Source organism: Bos javanicus, chromosome 23 (genome assembly GCF_032452875.1).
Source record: "Bos javanicus breed banteng chromosome 23, ARS-OSU_banteng_1.0, whole genome shotgun sequence".
NCBI classification, from domain to species: Eukaryota; Metazoa; Chordata; class Mammalia; order Artiodactyla; family Bovidae; genus Bos; species Bos javanicus.
Window position 1 is genome coordinate 159,199 of NC_083890.1, and position 19,968 is coordinate 179,166.

A 19,968-nucleotide genomic window follows, 5' to 3' on the forward strand; every position below is an offset into this window, starting at 1 on the left:
AGGAAGCATACAACTAGGGAAGAGCACCACAGCACTTCACCACTAGAGTGAAGCCCAACTGCCAAAACTAGAGAGTTGAATACAAGGCACAACTAGATAGCTGACATTCAGGCATAAGGAGCATATTGCTGCAACTACATAGTAAAGAGCATATCGCTGCAACTACAGAGGTGCCACCCCCGCCTTAAATCACAACTAGAGTGGAGCACCACTGCCATAACTAGAGTCAATAACCCTTGCACAGATAGATAGGAGTGCACCCAAAACATCACAGTTAGAGAAAAGTGCCCATGCACATCAAAACTAGAGTAGAACTCCCACATGGATCAAAAAGAAAGAGGAGGCCAACACTGTAACTAAAGAGGTGACTCTTGTCACAACTAGAGATAAGCCCCCATGAACATCACCATTAGAGAGGAGCATACCCACACATCACAATTAGACAGAAGCCCCTTGCTATGAGTAGAATGGAGCCCACCATATCACAGCTAAAGAAAACACTCACTACCACAACTAGAGAGTACATTGCAACTAGAAAAAGGCCCCTTAACATCACAACTAGAGAGGAGCCATACCCATCACAATTTGAGGAGAGCTCTTTACCACAACTGGAGAGGAGTCCAACTACATAACTAAGGAGGACTCCCCCGCCCCGCCACAACTAGTGAGGAGGAGCCCCCCTGCCAAAGCTAGAGAGGAGTCTGCAAATGACAACTAGAGAAGAGCTGACCCACTACAAATAAAGAGTGGATCCCGACTGCAACTGGAGTTGAGCCCCATGCCGCAACTAGAGAGTAGAGTCCCACAGATTGCAACAAGACAGGAGTCAGCCTGCACATCATTTCTGTAGGATCTGCCCCAGTGCAGTTCAAGAGGAGGCTTCACCACAACTTAAAGGAACCCCAAGTCTCCTGCTGAAACTCAAGAGAAATGCCAAGTTCCCCACTGCAATCTGACAGGAACACTATGCTGTAACAAGAAAGGATAACCTGGCCAAATGACAGAGGAGCTCTCCTGGTAAAACTGTAGTGGATTCCCCAGGCAGAAATAGAGTGGAGTCCCCCAGGACATCACACCTAGAGAGAAGTCCCTCTGCGGCAAATAGAAGTAAGCTCCCTGAATTAAATCGAGTGGAGTCACTCACAACTAGAGAGAAGCAAGCCCACTAATATTAGAAACCTCTAGCACCAAAAGTAGAGAGGACCCTTCCCATGGAACCGTCCACACTCCAACCAGAGAGGACACAACCCCACAACTCAAGAGGAGCCCTTCACTATAACTTTAGAGGAACCTGCTGGACATCACACATAGAGAGGAACTCTTCTGCTGCTAATAGAGACGACCCTCACAACACAACTAGACAGGAGCTTGCAGACCACAACTAGAGAGAATAGAACCCACCACAACTACAGAGTTGATCCCAACCATATCCAGAGAGAAGTTTCATGCCAAAACTAGTGAGTAGTCACCTGCACATTGTAACAAGAGAAAAGCCAACCTGCACATCCCTACTAGAGACCAGTCGCCCCAATACATCACGAGAGGAGGCCCCAAAACAACATGAGAGGAACCATATGTAGCCCCCCAACTTGAGAAGAAAACTTAGTTCCCTGCCACAGCTCAAGTGGAACCCTGAGTCCTGCACTGCAAATAAAGAGGAACCCTGAGTTCTTGCCACAACTCGAGAGGAGTTCTGAGTACCCTGCTGTAACTTGAAAGGAACCCCAAGATTTATGCTGCAACTTGAGAGTAACCCAGTGTTACCAGCCACAACTCGAGTGGAAACCCAAGTCCCCTGTTGCAACTAGAGAGGAACCCTGAGTTCCCCCTTACAACTTGAGAGGAGGCCCAACTCCCCTGCTGCAATTGGAGAGGAAACCCAAGTTCCTCACCTCAACTCGAGAGACCTGACTCCCCTGTTACAACTCGAGATGAACCTCGAGTTTCCCCATCACAACTCAAGAGAAATCCTGAGTTTTCTGCTGAAATCTGAGAGGAACCCTGAGTTACCCACCTCAACTGGAGAAGAGGCCCGATTCCCCTGCTGTGACTCGAGAGGAACACCAAATTTCCCATCACAAATCGAGACGAGCCCCAAGCACTGAGGCAACTCGAGAGGATTCCCAAGAGGAGCCACCCCCACCACAATTCAAGAGAAGAACTCTACCACAACAAGAGAGGTAGCATCATACCACATACCACTAAAGAGGAGCCCTACCCTGCCACAACTATAGAGGAGTCTGCAAACCACAACTAGAGGAGTGGAAACAAAAAAGTCAGTTGACCCCATTGCAACTAGAGTGCAGCCCCATGCTGTAACTATACAGTAGCCTACTGCACGTCACAAGTAGACAGGAGGCAGCCTGTTAATTGCTACTAGAGAGGAGCTGCCCCATGCATCTCAAGAGGAGGCTCCACCATGACTCTAAAGGAATCCCAAGTCATCTGTCCCAACTTGACAGGAACCCCGAGTCCTCCACTGCATCTCAAGAGGAGCCCTATGCCATCACAAGGAAGGAACCCCCAGGGACAAAGCTAGGAGCCTGCCCTCCACTGCCAAAACTGGAGAGGATTCCCCTGCAAAAATTAGATAGGAGCTCTCCAGCACATTGCACCTAGGGAGGAGCCCCTCTGCTGCAAATAGAGAGGAGGCCCTGAAGTAACTTGAGATAAGCCTGTCACAACTAGAGCAGAAGAACCCCATGAAAACTAGTGAGGAACCCCCAATGCTACAAGTAGAGAGAACAAACTCCTCACATAGAACCCTTGGAAGAATCACCACCCCAACTAGAGAGGAGCCCCGAGTCCCCTCCTGAACTTGAGAGGAGGCCTATACCACAGCTCAAGAGAAGCCCATGGCCACAACAAGAGAGGAGCCCACCTGCCAAAACTGGAGAGTGTCCCACCACCACAACAGGAGAGGAAACCCTGGACATTTCACCTAGAGAGGGTCTGCTCCACTGCAAATAGAGACGATCCCTGGCTGCAAGTCGAGTTCATCCCCCTACCACCATCAGAGAGGAGTATCCTCGCCACATCTAGAGAGTAGACCCCATGTTGCAAATAGAGAGCAGCCTCTTGAACATCACCACTTGAGAAGAGCATTCCCACACATCACAATTACACAGAAGCCTCCTTCCACAACTAGAGAGGAGGCTCCCATGCCACAGATAAAGAGGAGGGGCCGTGCCAAAAGTAGAGTAGGCTCACAAGTATCACACCTGGAAAGAGTACCTATGCACATCGTTACCAGAGAGGAAACCCCCTTCCCAATTCTAGAGGAATATTCCACTGCAGCTCTAGAGGTGCCCCCCAAACACCATAGAGAAGAGATCCCTAACACAACTTGAGAGGAGATTGCACACCACAACTAAAGAGAAGCCAAATCAACACAACTAAGAGTTGACCCCCCATACCAGCTAGAGGGGAGACCCATGCTGCAGGGAGTTTAGCTACCTACACATCACAGCTAAACAGAAGCCACCCTGTACAATGCTACTAGAGAGGAGCTACCCCACCAAAACTCGAGTGGAGGCCCCACCTCACCTCAAAAGGAATACCAAGTCTCCCGATGAAACTCAAGAGGAGTCCCCAACCACAACTAGAGAGGAGCCCACACACTGCAACAAGAAAGGAGCCCACCGAGACACTGCATGAAGAAAGAAGGCCCTGCACCCTGCTCCTAGAGAGGCGCAATCTCGTACACTTCGTCTAGAGAGGAGGCTCTCCACCACTACTAGAGAGTAGCCCATCAAACCACAAATAGAGATGAGCCAGAAAACTGCAACTAGAGAAGAGCTGCACAGCTTAATGCAACAAGATAGGAGTTCCCACTCCACAGCTAAAGAGGACTTCCCCAGGCACAGCAGTCCTAGAGAGAAGTGCCCTGGCACATCACAACTAGAGAGAAGTCCAACTGCCAAAACTGGAGATTTGACTACATGCCACAACTTGATAGTTGACCCTCAGGTGCAATTAGAGGAGGACACCACCGAAATTAGAGCAGTACCCTGCCCTCCCTTACATCACATTTAGAGTGGAGAACCACTGCCACAACTAGAGTGGAGACACCTCCCACAGGTAGATATGAGTGTGCCCCACACATTGCAATTAGAAAAAAGTGCCCATGCACATCACAACTAGAGTGGGATTCCCACACGGACCAAAACAAAAGAGGAGGCCAACACTATAGCTAGAGAGGAGACCCCTGCCACATTTAGAGATGTTGTCTTAATCCCCTCTTAACATCACCATTAGAGAGGAGCATACACATCACAATTAGACAGAAGCCTCATTCCACAAGTAGAGTGGAGCTCACCATGTTACAACTAAAGAGGCCTCCCATTTTCACTAGAGAGTAGCCTCCTACACATTAAAGCTAGAAAAAGTGCCCCTTCACATCACAACCATATAGTAGCCGCCCCCATCACAGTTTGAGGAGAGCACTCTACCACAACTAGAGAGGAGCCCAACTACCACAACTAAAGAGGAGCCTCCCTGACACAACTAGAGAGGAGTCTGCAAATGACAAGTAGAGAGGAGCTGACCCACCACAAATAAAGAGTGGACCCCCACTGCAACTAGAGTGGCGCCCCATGCCGCAACTAGAGAGTAGCCTCCCACACAATGGAGGTAGACAGGGACTAGCCTGCACAGCACTACTAGAGAGGATCTTCCCCACTGCCCCTCGAGAGGAGGCTCCACCACAACTCTAAAGGAACCCTGAGTCACCTGCTGTAACTCAAGAGGCACACAGTTCCCTGCTGCAATTTGACAGGAGCCCTAGGCAATAATAAGAAAACGGGCCTCTGGCCATAATGATACTGGGGCTCCCTGGATAAAACTGAAGCGGATTCCCCCAGAAAAACTAGAGTGGATTCCCCCAGGACATCACACCTGAAGAGAAGCCACTCTGTCACAAATAGAGACGAGCTCCCTGAAGTAAGTTGAGTGGCATCCTTCACAACTAGAAAGAAGAAATCCCACTAATGTTAGTGAGGAACTCCTATCGCCAAAAATAGAGGACCTTCCCCATGGAGCCACCCACACTCCAACTAGAGAGAACATTGCCCTGCAACTCAAGAGGAACCCTCCACCACTATTCGAGAGGAACCCAATGGACATCATACATTGAGAGGAGCCCCTCTGCTGCTAATAGAGATGAACCTCACACCACAACTAGAGAGGAGCTTGCACACCACAACTAGAGAGAATCGAACCCCCCACAACTACAGAGTTGACCCTGACCACAACTAGAGAAATCCTATGCCAAAACTAGTGAGCAGCCACCTGCACATTGCAACAAGAAAGGATCTGCCCTGCACATCCCTACTAGAGATTAATTGCCCCAAGGAAACTTGAGAGGAGGCTGCACCACAAGTTGAGAAGAACCCTGAGTAACCTCCAAACTCTAGAGGGACCCAAGTTCCCCACCACACCTCTAGTGGAACCCTGAGTTCCATTCTGCATTTGAAGAGGAACCCTGAGTTCCCGCTGCAACTAGAGGGGAGCTTTGAGTCCCCTGATACAACACAAGAGGAATCCCGAGTTTCCCACTGCAACTTGAGAGGAACCCCATGTTCCCTACTGCAACTCTAGAGGAACCTTGGGATCAGATTTCCACATTCTTCAGAGTGACACCCTTCACAGACCCTGAAGTGGGGTCACACATCCATGTTCACCAGGGTGTAAACCCTCCCAGTTCATACACCTGGTCTCACATGTCCACAGTCTTCAGTGTGACCCCATGTCTCAGGCCCTGCACCTGGGGTCATGTGGCCACAGTCTCCAACGTGACTCCCTTCTTCCACCTGGGGTCACATGTTCATAGATTCCAGGGTGACACCCCTCCCAGAACCTGCAGTTGGGGCTACACATCCACAGTCTCCAGTGTGACCCCACCTCATCAAACTTTGTACCTCAGTTTACTTGGCCTCTGTCTCCAGGGTGAAACCATACCTCAGACCCTGTACCTGGGATCACATGTTCATGGTGGCCAGGATGACAACCATCCCCAGACACTGTAGCTGGTGTCACTTGGGCACAGTTGCCAGGGTCACCCCAACTTCCAGACCCTGTACCTGGGGTCACACATACACAGTCTCTAAGGTGAGCCCCTTGCAGACACTCCCCCTGGAGTCACATATCCACAGTCTCCAGAGTGACTCATCCAAAATCCTGTACCTGGGGTCACACATCCAGTCTCCAGGGTGACTCTCTCCCAGACCCTGAACCTGGGATCATATGTCCACAGTCTCCTGTGTGATGTCACATCCCAGACACTGAACCTGTGGTCACAGGTCCACAGGCTCCAGTGTAACCCCCTTCCCAGACTCTGTAATTGGGATCATATGTCCTCAGTTTCCAGTGTGACCCCACCTCTCATAATTTGTACTTGGGGTTAGTTGTCCAGTTTCCAGGGTGACCCCACAGTTTCCAGGGTGACCCTACCCTGCCAGACCCTGTACTTGTTTCCACACATCCACAATCTCCAGGGTGAATGCCCTCCCTTACCCTGCAGCTGGATTCACATGTCCACAGTCTCCAGCATGAACTCCATTTCACACACTGCACCTGGGCTCACATGTCCACATTCTCCAGGGTGACACCCCTTGAAGATGTCTTTACCTGTGGTTAAAAGTCTGCTGTCTGCAGAGGAACCTCCCCATACACTGTACCTGGGGTCACATGTCCAGAGTCTCCTGGGTCATTCCTGTCCCAGACCCTGTACCTGGGGTCAGATAGCCAAGTGTCTAGGGTGACCCCATTCAGATCCTGTATCTATGGTCACATGTCCAGTCTTCAGAATGATGTCCATCCCAGACAGTGCACTTGGGGTCACACTTCCACAATCTCCAGGGTGACCCTGCCACACTAGACCATGCACCTGGGGTCACATGTCCACAGTCTGTAGGGTGACCTCCCAAACACTATACTTAGGGTCACATAGCTACAGTCCCCTGGATGATCCCTCCCAGACACTACCTGGAGTCACACGTCCACAGTCTTCAGGGTGACCCCTTTCCAAGCCCTGCAACTGGGCTCACAATTCTACAGTCTCCATGGTGGCCCCCTCCTGACTATTCCCCTGGGGTCACATATCCACATTCTCCAGGGTGACCACCCCAGTCCCTGTCCATGGGGTCACATACCCACAGTCTCCAGCGTGACACTCCTCCCCAGACCCTGAACCTGGGGTCACATGTCCACAGTTTCCAGGGTGACTGCATCCTCCAGACCAGAACCTGGGTCACACATCCACCGTCTTCATGGTGAACCTGCTCCCTAAGCCCTGCAACTGGGATCACATGTCCACAGTCTCCAGGGTGACTCCACCACCCAGATCCTGCACCCAAGGTCTCATGTCCACTGTCTCCAGGGTGACACCCCTCCCAGACTCTGAACCTGGAGTCACACGTCTTCAGTCTCTGGGGTGACAACACCTCACAGTGCCTCCGTCTGAGGTCAAATTTCCACAGTCTCCAAGGTTACCCACTCCTAGACCCTGTACCTGCAGGCACACGTCCACAGTCTCAAGGGTGACCTCATACTTCAGACCCTTTTCCTGGGGTCACGTATCCAGTCTCCATGGTGAAACCCTTCCCCAGGCCCTGTACACATATCCACTGTCTCAAAGGTGACATGCCTCCCCACATCCTGTACCAGTGATCACATGTTTAGTCTCCAGGGTGATCCCACCCTCAAGACCCTGTATCCGGCTTCACAAGTCCACACTCCCCGGGTGACCCCACCTCCCAGACTCCACACCTAGGCTCACACGTCCACAGTCTCCAGGTTGACCCCACCTCCTAGACCCTCTATTGGGGTCACACATCCACAGTCTCCATGGTGAACCCACCTCCCAGAACCTGTACCTGAGTAGCGGTTACAACAGACAATGCAGAAATACAAAGGATTATAATAGACTATTATGAACAACTATATGTCAATAAAATTGATAAATGGAAGAAATGGATAGATTCTTAGAAAAGTTCAACTATTCAAGACTGTCTCCACAGTATCCAAATTTGGTGAAGATTGAAACACACCTGGCCAAGGAAGATAAAGAGATTATAAATAAGCATACAAGGGTATACTCAAGATGCTAATGAAATGCATGTACAGTCAACTTTGGAAGACAGTTTGGCACTTTTCTCCAAATCTAAAGAGTCTCACCTTAGGAATCAAGAAGTGCACCTCTTGTATTTAGACAACTGCTTTGGAAAACCGAAATAAAAACTAGCATCAAGTAATGTATGAGAGTGCTATTCATGATTCATAATAATTAAAAACTTTAAAATATCAGGATATCCTTCCATAGATGTGCATTCATAGGTAAATTAGGGCACAGACATTTCAAGGGGAGCACAAAACAGCACAACCAAAATATGCCCATTTGACAAAAGGATTATTTTAGATTGATTAATTAAAAAAAAACAAAACAGCAGCCCCTGGAGAATTTTTGAAAACCAAGTAGAAATGCCATTTTATGAAGTAGATTTACATTTATTAAGGACATCTCCATCTGTAAGGATGTGTCCCTTTATGGACAATGAAATGGAGGATGACTAAATATCAAGAATGACTTGACTTGGCTAAATATCAAGAAGATCTATGTACTGGACCTGGATGTTAATCTGCATAACCACCATACCTTTGTTTACTGTGCTTCACTTAAAAATCTCTCTTAAATAGCTTCTTCCATCCTCTAACCTCCTTCTTTCATTCTTAGCTGATGATAGCATTTAAGGTGAAGTCTTGGACCATTTCAGGAAATGACTCAGTTTTCCCACGTATCTTTAAACTATACAGGAGGTATGCATGGCATATATTAGACTTCTGATTGTTTTTCTCCAGTCCATCTCCCTTTCATTATGAGTATCTCAATGAAGAACATTAAGGGTAGAGGGAAAATTATTTTTCCTCTCATATAATGCAACACAATAGTATTCAGAGATATAAAGGAATGACCAATCAACCCATTTATAAAAAAAAAGAAAAGTAAAGCATATATCTAACACTTATATTACTAAGTGAAGGAATCCAGCCTCAAGTGCTACACACTGTATGACCTTATAAGATATTCTACAAAAAGTAAAATAGATATGATAAACAGTTTATGGAATAATTGGCTGAAATATTTCACATGGTATTTTAGTGATGAATACCTGCCACTATGAATTTGTCTAAGCACATAGATTTTTGTTTTCAGAACCCAACAAGTAAATTATCAACTATTAACATTTATTTATTTATGATATGGGAACATCAAAGACTAGAATGAAGAATTTAACAAAGAATCTAACAGATTGAGAAGTATATGAAAAGCTTCAGACTTCCCTGGTGGGCCAGTGGTTAAGACTCCATGTTGCCAATGCAGGAGAGGTGGGTTCAGTTCCTGGTGAGGGACCTAAAATCCCACATGCCACAGCACAGCCAAGAGATTAAAAAAGAAGAAGAAAAGGTTTTATTTAAAAAACCACTCTTAGTATTAGAACAAAATTATCTGACCTAAGCTCACTGTGGAAATGAATAGATTCTTCAGGCCAAAAGCAAAATGTGCCAAACATAAACAATTGGCTCTGTAAGTTCTTTCCACAGGAGGTTGTAGCTAACAGGTTTGAAACCACTGTTTCAGTCATCGAATGGAGCAAGCACTGAATTTGATAAATGACAAGTAGTGGAAACCAGGTTTCACTGGAGGGGGAAGTTATAGGCAGACAAAGGGAGAAGGTTATAATACTTGTGTCATGAAAATTAAGGTTGGAGACATCATTATAAACTATCTTTACCTAATACAGAAACACATAGCTCCATGTGAAAATCTTCATAACCATGTGTATGCATAGTCTGGAATACAGGCATATGTATTTCCATGCATTTTCTGCTGAGATTATTAAGCTCCCACATGCAAATTTTTTTAACATTCTTTAATAAAAAGGAACAAGGACTCTTTAAATATGTGGCTGATACTAGGACTGAGACAGTAAATATGTAAAGCAGCATAATCTTAAAATATGAGAAAGAAGAACCAAAAAAACCCATGAAAGCTGAATTATTTAAAATAAAAACAGGACAGCATGGAAGAAGCTCTCAATAGTCAAAGCAAGAATGAACTAAGAAGTCTAATTAGCTGGATTATAGTCAAAAGAAAGTGAAAGTGAAGTCTCTCAGTCGTGTTTGACTCTTTGAGACCCCATGGACCATAGCCTATGAGGCTCCTTCATCCATAAAGCTTTCCAGGCAAGAGTACTGGAGTGGTTTGCCATGTCCTTCTGCAGGGGATCTTTCCCATCCAGGGATTGAACCCAGGTCTCCTGCATTGCAAGCAGATGCTTTTACAGTCTGAGCCACTAGGGAAGCTCCCAAAACTTTAAAATAATTTTCAGGTGTCCAAACAGGTTAAAAAAAACATGGGAGAAAACAATAGCAAATGAAGCAACTGACAAACAACTAATCTCAAAAATATACAAGCAACTCCTACAGCTCAACTCCAGAAAAATAAATAACCCAATCAAAAAATGGGCCAAAGAACTAAATAGACATTTCTCCAAAGAAGACATACAGATGGCTAACAAACACATGAAAAGATGCTCAACATCACTCATTATCAGAGAAATGCAAATCAAAACCACTATGAGGTACCATTTCACGCCAGTCAGAATGGCTGTGATCCAAAAGTCTACAAGCAATAAATGCTGGAGAGGGTGTGGAGAAAAGGGAACTCTCTTACACTGTTGGTGGGAATGCAAACTAGTACAGCCACTATGGAGAACAGTGTGGAGATTCCTTAAAAAACTGGAAATAGAACTGCCTTATGATCCAGCAATCCCACTGCTGGGCATACACACTGAGGAAACCAGAAGGGAAAGAGACACGTGCACCCCAATGTTCATCACAGCAGGGACATGGAAGCAACCTAGATGCCCATCAGCAGATGAATGGATAAGAAAGCTGTGGTACATATACACAATGGAGTATTACTCAGCTATTAAAAAGAATACATTTGAATCAGTTCTAATGAAATGGATGAAACTGGAACCTATTATACACAGTGAAGTAAGCCAGAAAGAAAAACACCAATACAGTATACTAACGCATATATATGGAATTTAGAAAGATGGTAACAATAACCCTGTGTACGAGACAGCAAAAGAGACACTGATGTATAGATCAGTCTTATGGACTCTGTGGGAGAGGGAGAGGGTAGGGAGATTTGGGAGAATGGCATTGAAACATGTATAATATCATGTATGAAACGAGTCGCCAGTCCAGGTTCAATGCATGGTACTGGATGCTTGGGGCTGGTGCACTGGGATGACCCAGAGGGATGGTATGGGGAGGGAGGAGGGAGGAGGGTTCAGGATGGGGAACACAGGTATACCTGTGGCGGATTCATTTTGATATTTGGCAAAACTAATACAATATTGTAAAGTTTAAAAATAAAATAAAATTAAAAAAAAACATAGGTTTTATGAGTAGTGTTGAACAAATATCTCTACATAGAAAGATTCTAAATAATTGATACAGACACTCAGCTGTCCATTAAGTATGTGAAGCTAACTCCCCTCTCCTCAAATGTAGGTCCTGCATTATGACTTCCTCTTTAATAAGGCACTCAGGATGGACGTGGGGGAAATCAACAATAAAGTCAAATGACAAATGTTGGGGGAAAATGTACAGAAATTGGAACTCAAACTTTACTTGTGGAGATGTAAAATGGTGCGATCTATGTGTGCAAAACCAGCATTTTCTCAAAAACATAAAAATGTAATTATCATATCACTCAGCAGTGGCCACAGGACTGAAAAAGTTCACTTTTCATTCCAATTCAAAAGAAAGGCAATGCCAAAGAATGTTCCAACTACCACACAGTTGCACTCATCTTACACATTAGCAAAGTAATGCTCAAAATTCTCCAAGCCAGGCTTCAACAGTATGTGAACCATCAAATTCCAGATGTTCAAGCTGGATTTAGAAAAGGCAGAGGAACCAGACTTCAAATTGCCAACATCCATTGGATCATTGAAAAAGCAAGAGAGAAAAACTTCCAGAAAAACATCTACTTCTGCTTTATTGACAACACCAAAGCATTTGACTGTGCAGAGCACCACAAACTGTGGAAAATTCTTAAAGAGATGGGAATACCAGACCACCTTACCTGCCTCCTGAGAAATCTGTATGCACGTCAAGAAGCAACAGTTAGAACTGGACATAGAACAACAGACTGGTTCCAAATTGGGAAAGGAGTATGGCAAGGCTGTATATTGTCACCCTGCTTATTTAACTTATATGCAGAATACATCATGTGAAATTCCAGGGCTGTATGAAGCACAAGCTGGAATCAAGACTGCCAGAAGAAATATCAATAATCTCAGATACACATATGACACCACTCTTATGCAGAAAGCAAAGAAGAACTAAAGAGCCTCTTGATGAAAGTGAAAGAGCAGAGTAAACAATTGGCTTAAAACTCAGTATTCAGAAAACTAAGATCATGTCATCTGGTCCCATCACTTCATAGCAAATAGATGGGAAAACAATGGAAACAGTGACAGACTTTATTTTGGGGGGCTCCAAAATCACTGCAGATGGTGACTGCAGCCATGAAATTAAAAGATGCCTGCTCCTTGGAAGAAAAGTTATGACCAACCTAGACAGCATATTAAAAAGCAGAGACATTACCAACAAAGGTCTGTGTACTCAAAGATATGTTTTTTCCAGTAGTCATGTATACATGTTAGAGCTGGACTACAAAGAAAACTGAGTACCTAAGAAGTAATAGTTTTGAACTGTGGTGTTTGAAAAGACTCTTGAGAGTGCCTTGGACTGCAAGGAGATCCAACCAGTCAATCCTAAGGGAAATCAGCCCTGAATATTCATTGGAAGGACTGATGCTGAAGCTGAAACTGCAATACTTTGGCCACATGATGTGAAGAACTTATTCGTTGGGAAAGACCCTGATGCTGGATAAGACTGAGGGCAGGAGCAGAATGGGATAACAGGATGAGATGGTTGGATGGCATCACCAACTTGATGGACATGAGTTTAAGCAAGCTCTGGGAGTTGGTGATGGATAGGGAAGCCTGGTGTGCTGCAATCCATGGGGTCCCAAAGAGTCGGATATGATTGAGTGACTGAACTGAATTATCATATGTTTTGGCAACTCCTCTCCTAGATATACATCCAAAGAATTTAAAGCAGGTGTTCAAATATAAACTTGTACACCAATATTCCCTGCAACAGTGTTCTTGAGAGCCCAAGTTAAAAGCAATGAAAATGCCCACCAACAGGTTAATGGAAGAGCAAATAGGGTAGATCCATCCATAAGATGAATTACTCTACCATATAAAGGAATATAGTAAAATAGTGCCACAGCTGCAGAAAAGAGGGGGCTTCTCAAAAACATAAACACAGAGTTAACATAGAATCCATCCATTCAGGTCCAGGTTATACACCCAAAATATTTAAAACCAAGAACCGGAACAGATATTCGAGCCCTATATTCATAGCAGCATTATTCATAGTAGCCAAAAGGTGGAAGCAACACAAGTGTTAAACAGATGACTGGACAAGCACAATGTAGTATAAACACAATGGAATATGATTCAACCTTTAAAAACAAGATAACTCTCACACATGATATAATGTGGATGAAACTTCAAGTCATTATGCCAAGTGAAAGAAGCCCGACACAAAAGGAAAACTGTTCTATGATTCCACTAGTATGAGATATCCATATAAGACAAATTCCAAGTAGAATAAGATGGCCAGGGGTTGAGTGTGGTTGAGTGTTTAATGGTTACAGTGTCACTTCAGGAAAAGCAAAAGATTCTGGAGATGTATATGGTGGGGAAATTTTTACAATGTGAGTGCAGTTAATGCTATAGAAGTACATACTTAAAATGAGTCAAATGATAAATGTTGTTATATGTCTGTAAGCTCAATGAAAAAATGACACGTGGAACAACATGGAAAAGCACTGAAAACATTCTCAGTGAAAGAAACCACACAGAAAAAGCCACCCAGATCATAGTCATCTTTTCACTTTAAATCCACGAAGGCTTTTACTATGAGGGAAAGCCCCAGTGATAGCTCCAGAAAATGAAAACTGCGTTAGAATGGAGAAAGACATTTGCACAAAGCTTGGACAGCTGATTAAAGTTGAACTGCTCCTATGGATAAGATTGTAATATGGAACCATAATTATCCCCAATTTTGGGGTTATGGGCTGGTTCCCCAGGAAAGTGACCCTGTTTTGAGCAAAACACATTGCAGTATTTGGTGTGAATGTAGAAAAATTTGTACCACTATTTAAAGTTGAAGCATTTGAAAATTTACTAGAAAGTAAATTACTTTCAATACAACCATGTATGTCACATGCAGAAAATCAGAGATGACATTGAACATTGCAATAGAGGCCAAGACTTAACCAAACCAAATTCAATGAAAGTAGTCATGCTAATTGCCTTATACTAGTCCACATGGTATTAAAAGGCACTGTAGGAAGAGTATATTAGTAGACACCATGCCTTGGGTGCTGTGGATGACCCAGATAGAACTAAAAGTATGAGATATCTTAATTCTAGTTTTCCCATAACACTACACCAAAGCAACTTTCAGAACTAAAAAGTTAATTCATGGACTTGCCTGGCAATCCAGTGGTTAAGACTCTGCACTTCCACTACAGGGGATACAGGTTTGATCCTTTGTCAGGGAACTATGATCCAACATGTCAAGCTGCAGGGTCAAAAAGAAAAAAGAAAGTCAATAGAACTGCAAGATAATTTGTGATTCTCTACACTAATAATGAACTATTATAAAGAGAAATTAAGAAAATAATCCCTTTTACAATTGCATGCCCCCCCCCACCCCTGCAACCCAGCCAAAAAACTAGAAATCTAACCAAGGACTTGAAAGCCCTGCAAGCTAAAAATGACAAGACAATGATCAAAGAAACTGAATGGACATGAGTAAAAATATATCCCATGTTTAAGGGTGAAAATACCATTAAAATATCCATTCTAACCAAAGCAAAGTACACATTCATGCAATCACTGCCAACATTTCAATGACATTTTTCACAGAAACAAAAGCAATCTTCACATCTGTGTGGAGCCTCAAAGGAACCAGAAGAGCCAAAGGGACCTTGAGAAAGCAGAACAGGCTGGTGGCATGTCTATCCCTGACTTTAAGCTAGAGTACGCACCTAAAGTCACCACAAGACGTGTGGAATTGGCACAGAAACAGGCACAGAGACAAGAGAGCTCCGAAGTAAACCTACAGGTACATGGTAATTAATTTACAAGAAAGGAACTAAGAACATTACACGCAGGAAAGGACAGCTCCCCCCCCCCTGCCCCCGCCAATAAACCATGCTGGGAAAAATGGAAACCACACACCAAGGAACAATACAGGACACCATCTTATACCACAGACAAAAACTGACTAAATTCTCACAACTTTCCACATCAAGCCCTAACAGTCCTGGGTTCTCATAAGGCAGACTTTCAGCAACAGCCACACACAGAAAGCTTCTTCCCAATTTTCCTCACATTTTCCTTCTCCAGCACCACCTCCTTGCAGGTCTTGAGGAAACTAGATTCCCGTCAGACTCGACTGAATCCCATGATGTCCCAAAGCTGAAGCCCCAGCAGGTCCTGAGGAGACCAGAGTCCTGTAAGCCTCAACTGAACCCCACAATGTCCAAAAACTGAAGCCCAAGTGGGTCCCCAGGGACCAGGCTCCCATCAGCCTCAACTGAACCCCACCATGCCCCAAAACTGAAGCTCAAGTGGGTCCTGAGGAGACCACATTCCATCAGCCTGAACTGAACCCCACAATGTCCTGAAGCTGAAGCCCCAGCAGGTCCTGAGGAGACCAGATTCCATCAGCCTGAACTGAACCCCACAATGCCCCAAAACTGAAACCCCAGTGGGTTCTGAGGAGGCAAGACTTCCATCCAGCTGAGCTGAACCCCACCATGTCCCCATGAGCTGAAACCTCATGGGTCCTGTAGTGACCCATCTCCTGTCAGCCTGCACTGAACCTCACAGTCTCCTGAAGCTGAAGCCTCAGCGGGTCCTGAAGAGGCCAGAGTCCTCTCAGTGGCCACCCATAGCCACTGGAAGTGTTCCAGCAGAGCGGGGAGTTCCACTTGGCTGTGGTGGGGGGGGAGTGTCAGGGAGGCGGGCTCTGCATTACCATGGACAGGCATGATCAAGCAGGTTTGCAGGGGCAAGGACCAGGGTGAAGGAGGCAAGCTCCAGCTCCAAGTATTGTAAGTCCCCACTTTCTGAGACTGTGTAACCTACATGATCCAGACTTTGCAAGGAGCAAGCTGAGTTACAGAGGCAGAAGGAGCAGGAGGTGATGTAAAATTTTAACATTTCCTCTTCAGGTTCAGGAACATGAAGGCCTCCCAGGTTCCCAGTTCCTTGTGCCCTGGTGACTGTGAGCTCCTCCTCCAGGGCATATGGCCAACCCCTACACTAAGTCCCTCGACATCCACAGCCTTGGCCCAAGCCTAACCCCTCCATCAGGCCCTGATGAAGCTCCCTGCCACCATGGTGCATCTCTAACATGGTCTTTTTGACCATGGTCTTTTTGAATCCCACCTAACATGGTCTTTTTTTTTTTTTTAATTTTATTTTATTTTTAAACTTTACAATACTATATTGGTTTTGCCGAATATCAAAATGAATCTGCCACAGGTATACAGGTGTTCCCCATCCTGAACCCTCCTCCTTCCCCATACCATCCCTCTGGGTCGTCCCAGTGCACCAGCCCCAAGCATCTTTTTGAATCCTGAATAAGGCATGCCCCTCCTCTCCCTGTGATTTCCCTCACCTGATGAAGCCAGGCCTTCATCTGTTCCAGGTGACTCCAAGGGCCTCATTCTCTATAGACTCCATGTGTGTGGCCACCGTCTGTACCCATCTATATGGGCCTGTGGTGATCTTCTAAAATGAGGGTTATTTGATACACAGAGAATGGGGTGAATTGTGGCCACCAAAGACATGTCCCCGCAGAACAGGGCCATATCTGGGAAAAGGGTCTTTGTAGATGTAGTTAAGGATATCAAGGTAAGGTGATCTAGGGTTAGGATGACCTTCATTCCAACCGACAGAGTCCTTCGAAGAGACAAAAGAGGACACAGAGGAGAAGCCTCTTAAATGCAGAGGCAGAGATGGGAGGGAGAGGGCCACAAGCCCAGGGACCCCTGAAGCCCCTGAAGCTGGAAAAGGCAGGAAGGACCCTATCCTGGAGCCTCTGGAGGGACCTCAGCCCTGTGCCACCTTGATCTCAGGTGTCTGGTCTCCAGGACTGGGGGAGGATGAACTCCTGTTGTTTTAACCCACCCAGCTTGTGATCATTTGTTAGAGAAGCCACAGAGCAGCCACACAGACCCTGCTTTTTAGGATCCTGCTGTTGCTGCTGCTACGTTGCTTCAGTAGTGTCCGACTCTGTGTGACCCCATAGATGGCAGCCCACTAGGGTTACCCCCGTCCCTGGGATTCTCCAGGCAAGAACACCGGAGTGGGTTGCCATTTCCTTCTCCAACGCATGAAAGTGAAAAGTGAAAGTGAAGTCGCTCAGTCATGTCTGACTCTTCGCGACCCCATGGACTGCAGTCTACCAGGCTCCTCTGTCCATGGGATTTGCCAGGCAAGAGTACTGGAGTGGGGTGCCATTGCTTTCTCCAGTAGGATCCTAGAAGTGTAGATATCACTAAAGGAAGATGGAGGGTGGATTACAGAACCTTAGAGTCAGCACTGGGCCCTCAGAAATGCTAAAGCAGTAGCTGGACATCAAAATGTTGAGGGGTCAAGTCTGAAGCCTGTCTCAAGGGGTACTGGCTGCACCCGCCTCCTCAGGTTCTTACACTGGTACATGTGGTATAACATCTCAGTCCTGACTGAGGACATTTTTTAAATCACTGTTCACATTGATAATTAAGAAACCACTAGTTACACAGGTGAAAACTGAATTAGGATGCTTGCTCCAGGGATGAACAATTCTGAAGATGGTCAGGGGTGAGGACTCACACATGTGCAGCCAGCAGCCCTTCCACACTCCCTACCCCCATCCCTCCTAATGAGGGTCTTCAGTGGGTAGCTGGGAGACTCCCATGGAGTCATCTCTAAGTAAATGCTGGCTGACCCCTAGGCTAGCCGCTCCCGAACCTCAACCACACTTCCCAAGTAAAACACTTGAATGAGGCAAAGACCTCACAGGCTGGAGAAAAGTTTTGGAGCCACTCCAGTGACAGCAGGCTTACCGAGTTGGCTCCTGTAGGTCAGGCAGGATGGTCCTGGCCTGGGTGATCTTCTGAAAGCTTCCCACTTTCCTACCTGAGTTACTTCTCCTGTCCTGCTCCCACTGCCTGTTTTCTTGCTTCCTCACCTCTGCCTGAAAAGATTTCCAACAGCAGGAACAGGCGACACAGCCCATTCTTAGCAAGTGACAGCCTAGCACCTCCTGAAGAAGGTCTAGCAGAGCCCCACACAGACCAGATCCCCTGAAATGCCATGGCCCCTCACTCTCTCTCACCAAACAGGCGCTGCAACGTCTAGGCAGAAAAGACGGCATCAAGTACAGCTGCAGGCACTTGAGTGGGTTTATCTACACCTAAACCCATGAACATGTACAAAGGGCAGGACAGCCAGGCCAGCCAATCATTGCCCACATGGGCTTGTGATTTCAGAAAATGGGCCTCATTGTGCTGGTCAAGGTTCCAGGAGCACCTGTGGGTCCTGAGGGTAAGGATGGATATAGGGCTGCAGCTCTGACTTGTTTTCTATTTTATCTGGCCCACAACTGGGAGAGAATTTCAGGAAGGACTTCTTCTAAATGAGAGAGACCCAGGAGTCAGGGAGAGGAGGGGTGGTGGGTGGAGACAGGCTCAGTGCCCAGGTGCAATGGAAGCCTCTGGAAAACCTGCTGGAAGGAGGCTGCACACAGTGAAGCACAGGGTCACAGACCTGTCCAGAAGCTGCTGTTTGTTACCTCAGGTCCTGCTCTGAGGGGCTCAAGGTCAGATCTGTCTAACAGAAGGGCTTGGGGTGCTCTGAAAAGAGGGCTTTGTGGAAAGTTCCTGGGTGCTGAGCCCTGTGGGATAACTGCCCAGGTGAACCCCATATCCTGGGAGGCACCTGCCAGTAAGAATCCTGTGTTCCTGGGAGGTGCGAGTGAACAAGTATTCTCTCTGTGCAGTCATCACAGAGTAGCTTAGCGACTCTAATGTGGGCAGTGCTGGGATTAGATGAGAACAAGGACATGTTGGGGGATGTCCCCTGAAACACCCCCAGGCCCATCCAAAGTGAAGAGGTCAGTAGCAGGGTACTGGTTGCTGTGCTGGTGTGAGAGACTTCATGGGTACCTCTTGTTTCTTCCACCTGACACCGCAGAGGCATCTCCAGGACACAGAAGACAGCCTGCCCAGGAACAGTGGGAGTTCCTGGTGACCAGGCGTGGGACGTGGGAGGGAAAGACCAGGCTGAGGGGGCCTTTCTGCTCTGAGCTGGGAGTGGACAACAAATGGTGAGTGTGATCCAGGAAAGAGGCCCTGGTGATGGGAGACTTGTTGAAGCAGTCTGAGCACGAGTTGGAAAAGAATTTCGAGACAGAGTGTTTCAGAAGGGAGTGAGTTTTTATTAAGAACAAAGAGCAGAGATAAAGTGGGTACTGTGAGCATAGCAGGCCAGCCTGCTTACAGACTAAGGAAAGTCTGTAAGCTGTAAGACAGCTTTTATGGCTTCAAGACAAAGAAAATTCCTTCTGGAAGGTTGATGTTAGGTGATTGGTTGGGGCACCATAGGGTGTTTACTGGAGTTGGCATCTTTGCCTGGTAGGCAGTCAGGAAGCTTGTTCATGATGATCAGGGGCTTTTGGCAACAGTTGCAAAGGGACTCAGTCAGATTCACAGATGACCTTGGTTCTGGGCTCCACTTTTGTGGCCTTGTTGTG